The 5,000-nt window shown below is 48.9% G+C and overlaps 1 long non-coding RNA gene across 1 annotated transcript in view; it reads left to right on the top strand.

Moving 5' to 3' along the window:
• Positions 1-1,937, top strand: part of LOC135273341 (uncharacterized) — a 21,069-nt gene extending 19,132 nt beyond the window's left edge. The window contains exon 3 of the long non-coding RNA XR_010341126.1: positions 993-1,937. This is a non-coding gene — a long non-coding RNA (uncharacterized LOC135273341). The remainder of the gene's footprint in view (positions 1-992) is intronic.
• The last annotated feature ends 3,063 nt before the right edge of the window (positions 1,938-5,000 follow it).

Raw genomic sequence — 5,000 nt, 5'->3', positions numbered from 1 at the left:
ACCACGCCCGGCTAACTTTTGTATTTTTTGTAGAGATGGCGTTTCACCAGGGCCGGGATGGTCTCGATCTCTTGACCTCATGATCCGCCCGCCTCGGCCTCCCAAAGTGCTGGGAATCCACAGGTGTGAGCCACCGCACCTGGCTCTTCTTATGGCTTCTTAACTCTTCCATGTCATTCTTACGTTTGTCATGTCTTCGTCCGTTCGTTAATTTAGTTAGAGGCGGGGTCTCGAGTATTTCTCTACAGGCATTCATTCATTCATTCACTCACTTATTTGGGGGCAGGCTTGCGTTTATTTATCTAATTATATAGAGGCAGGCTCGCTTTTATTATTCATTCATTCATTCATTCATTCATTCATTCATTCATTCATTTTTTTTTAATTTATTTATTTACTTTTAAATAGAGACAGGGTTTCACCATGTTGGCCAGGCTGGTCTCGATGTTCTGACCTCAGGTGATCCACCCGCCTCAGCCTCCCAAAGCGCTGGGGGATTACAGGCCTGAGCCACTGTGCCCGGCTATTTGTTTATTTATCTATCAATCGATTTATTTAGAGGCAGGCTCCCTCGCACGCATGCGTGCGTGCATGCATGCATTTATTTAATTAGTTATTTTATTTTATTTATTTGGGGGAAGGCTCACATTTTTCTTTCCATCGAGGCAGGCTCGCATCTCTCTCTCTCTCTCTCTCTCTCTCTCTCTCTCTCTCCCCCCCCTCTCTCTCTCTCTCTCTCTCCCCCCCCCTTCCCCACATCGGCCACCCCCCCTCGCCCCCGTCTGTCTCTCTTTAAAGGCAGGGTCTCGCTCTGTAGCCCAGGGTCACTCCAGCCTCAACGCTTTGGACCAAGACATCGGCACGTGGTCTCGCTTTGTGGCCCGCACTCTGGACACATATATTCCTTTTTAAATTTTGACGATGCTGCTGCTGCTGCTGCTGCTGCTGCTGCTGCTGATGATGATGATGATGATGATGATCAATTTATACAGGCGGAGGTGGTGTCGACTGACGGCTCGAGATGATCTCAAACTTTGGCGCTCCGGCCATCCTCCCACGTCGGCCTTTCAGACTGCTGCGATGACAGGCGTGAGCATGGATGGAACGGGCAGATCACGGGCTTGAGAGATCGAGACCATCCCGGCCGACGTGGTGAAACCCCGTCTCTACTAAAAATACAAAAATTAGCTGGCCGTGGTGGCGTGCGCCTGTAGTCTCGGCTACTCGGGACGCTGAGGCAGAAGAATCGCTTGAACCCGAGAGGCGGAGGTGGCGGTCGACTGAGATTGCACCACGCTACGCTACAGCCTGGGCTCACTGCAACCTCCACCTCCCGGGTTCCAGCGATTCCCCTGCCTCAGCCTCCCGAGTTGCTGAGATTATACAGGTACGTGCCTGTCATCCCAAGCCACTCGGGAGGCTGAGGCAGGAGAATCGCTGGAACCCGGGAGGCGGAGGTTTCGGCGAGCCGAGATCGTGCCACTGCTCTCCAGCCTGGGCAACGAGAGCGGAACTTTGTTGAGGGGGGGAAGAAATGCGAAATTTGGGAGTGAAAACTTGACCCCGGGACAGGAGGTAGCGTGCTGCAAGCTGTCTTCTTCTCCCCGTGAAATCCACGCTGTCTCCGGGAGCGTGGATTTCACGGACCTTCGTTTCCCTGTGACAGGTATTGCCACTCTGAGGTGGTGGGTCTGGCGCCCACTCGGAAACGCTATGGACTGGACTTCCATCTTAGATGGGTCCCATCTCCACCCCTAGCCTCCCTCCGTCCACACGCCCCCGCCCCTGGTCTCCTCTTCCTGTTGTCTAGGGGAATTGAAGTTCCATATGAACCCATGGGCGGGTGCCTAGGCTGTGTCCCCTGGGGGCTCTGGTCGACTAGTTGCAGGTGGGCACCACCTGAGAGGATTCCCTGGGTGGGCCCAGAAACGACCTGGCCCGAGAGGGAGAGGGATCGGGGAGAGGCTGGTGATGCGGCGTGCCTGAGCCGCTCCCCCCACCAACCTCCACCCCGACCCAGAGCGATCCAAGATTCCCTTCTTTTCCGTGCTGACATCTGCAAGCATCTAGCTAGGTCTTTTGTGTGTGTGTGTGTGTGTGTGTGTGTGTGTGTGTGTCTGTCTGTCTGTCTGTCTGTCTGTTATAAAGCTATTTATTTGGGTGAGTTATTCCAAGAGTTGTATACAGCTTTATTTTTTTTGGAATTGCAGTATTAAAGTTGCACTTTGGATTTAGGACTTACTGTCATTACTTTGGTGATATGTACGGTGGTCATCTAATGGATGCTGCACAGAGTAGGGACTACGGGGACCCACATTTTGTCCCCATCCCATCTTCAAATAATTGGGGTCTCTTAGGTCCGTGATGCAAAGGCATAAGACAATCCTGATCTTGAAGCCTTGAAGAAAGTCATTACGTATACACAGATAGAAAATGCAAATATGTCAATGTCATCTGATAGCTTGAAATAAAGAAATATTTTAGTTAAACTGTTATCAAAGTTCACATTTCTGTTAATGAGACATTACAAACCACAAGGTAAGGTCTTTACATTTTGGTTATTAAGCAGATTCAGTGCTTGGAACTATAGTTAATACTTAGTGGAATGATAAGTCTATCTACAAAGCGGGATAATGTATTAGACTGTCATGTATTCATTTTTTCCTGTATGCCAGGGTTTTTACATATTTGCCATATAAGTTGGCCTTTTGCAGGAGGAGTATAATTTACATTGTTTTTGACAGTGGGCTTAGTATGGTTAAATGTCCTATAAACTTGAAGGATGCTTCCATTTTTGTGGGTCTTAGCCTCTACCTGGTGCTTGCTATTGGGTGTGTTCAGGCACTGAGAAAGAGAAATAATGAGTGAGGCAGATGATGATGTTTGAACATAGGCCTTATCATTTAGTGAAGCATAAAAACACTGACACTTTTATATAAATGTCTTCGCGCATCACCTAGCGGCCACTGTAATGGAAAATCGAGGTGGCGCGGAGGGAGGTCTGCCTGACGACTTCACAGAGCCTGGGGCAACCGGTTTCTCTTCCTCCCATCTGGAGGCCCCTCCCTCTCTCCCTCGTTGCCTTGGGAACCTCCACCCTGGTGGGGGCCCTATGGTTCTTTTATCAGTACTTTGTGTTTCTTTGTTTGTTGGTGTCTTTCATGCGCATGCATAGACTCTTCTCCTTGGGCTTTATGAGGAGTTGGTTTATTTTTTTTAAGCCCCTCCCCCCCCGCCCCTTTACTCCAATTCCGTGAGTTTGTGAGGTGGGTTCCCCCCGACACCGCACCTCCCGCCACCCTGCGTGGAAACGTTCTGGAGCCAGGCGGGTGGGCCTCCATCTTCTCTCCCCTCCGCCCCACCCTTTGCCGGTTGACATTTGCATGGGTGATCGCCAGGCCTCACCTCACTCGGTGGCCACTGTTTTTGAAGATGGGGGCTGGGGCTGGGGCACGGTCCCACTTCCCCAGAGGCAGCGGGGGGCGATGGCACAGACTTTGGCCCCCGTGGGCAAGCGGGTGGGCGGACTGGACTGTAGTGGTGGCGTTTTTTCACCCCTTCACGCCTCAGGCCCTCCTCCCTCCCTCCCTCCCTCCCTCCCTCCCTCCCTCCCTCCCTCCTTCCCTCCCTCCCTGGGAAAGCTTCATCTTGGCTGGGTCTCAATCACCTTTTATCATGATGTCTTATTTTCTCCTTCCTTGGACCAGCAAATTTGCAAAACGGGAAGGGCATCATGGCGCCACTCTGGGCCGTAGTAGTATTTGCCCAAAATAGAAACGCTGTCTAAAAAGTAATACTTTGCTCCCTTAAGATTACCGGAGGCGATGCCTTGGCACGGAATTCTAGGAAGGCGTATCTTTTCCCCAGGACGTGTTAGCTGCTGTTTTTCTCCTGTTGTTCACTAGCGCTTTTGTGGATTTCTCGACGTATGGTGACAGCGGGTTAATGTAAACTGTACTTCATAGTGTGATAACCTGCTTTTTGCCAGTTAAAACTAACTCTCTCCTTCTCAGACTAAAAGCTGTTCAGGCTTTATGTTAGCTTCCTGAGCTGGACAGACTCCATCTTAGCTTCTACATTTTAGTTGTTTTTCCCACCATTCAGTACGGAACCAGAGTACGTAGCAGCTGGGGCGGGCTGACACTGGGCACCCCCAGGAATGCATTTGTTGATAAGAGGCCGACTTAAGTGGTACCAACAGAGCCTGGGAATGCAGGCAGCTGCTGTCCAGTGCCCAGAGCCCCCGTTACCTATGTAAGTTGTATGTCTTTTGTGACAACTGTACCCCTCGCACCTGGCACTGTTTTATTTCTCATGTACTAGGTTAACTTTTAACTTTTTGCTTACTCTGCTTTTGTGAAAAATTTGCTTCAGCTACGTTCCCCCTCCCTTTTAAAACTAGGGTATAAAAGACCACCTAACATTTTCTTAGGGGCCCGGCCGAGAGAATTTTGTGCGTCAGCCACCTCTCGGTCGCTGGCATAATAAAGGGACTCATAATTCAATCTCAGAGTGTGCTGCATTCTTTGACTCGCTCGGGTACAACAATAAGGTCTTCTGCTTCTGCTTCTTCTTATTCTTCTTTTTCTTTTTCTTCTCCTTCTTTCTTCTTCTTCTTCTTCTTCTTCTTCTTCTTCTTCTTCTTCTTCTTCTTCTTCTTCTTCTTCTTCTTCTTTTCTACTCCTTTCTTCTTCTCCTTCTCCTTCTTTTTTGTAGTATTTTATTTACTGATCTCTCTGAAACATGCACAAGTTTATATAGCTAAGGGAACTTACTTACCATGCTAAGATGTTGCTCAACATGACAAGTTTCTACAAAATATATTTCAAGGTATATAGTACCTTCATTTCATTCCCGAGGAATCAACATGTGAACATGACGTTTGGTTGGTGAAATTTAGGATACAAGCATAAGTGTCAAATAATATCACACTTCCGGTTTAATGGAAAACATAACGGTTGTGACAGTCTCACCTAACGCTTTGGTTAAAGAAAGGGAGA

The sequence above is a fragment of the Aotus nancymaae genome, unplaced genomic scaffold (assembly GCF_030222135.1).
Source record: "Aotus nancymaae isolate 86718 unplaced genomic scaffold, 86718_ANA_hifiasm-v0.15.2.pri h1tg001138l, whole genome shotgun sequence".
In the NCBI taxonomy this organism is placed as follows: domain Eukaryota; kingdom Metazoa; phylum Chordata; class Mammalia; order Primates; family Aotidae; genus Aotus; species Aotus nancymaae.
The sequence above is the reverse complement of the archived record's forward strand: the minus strand, read 5'-3'. Positions and strand labels throughout refer to the sequence as shown.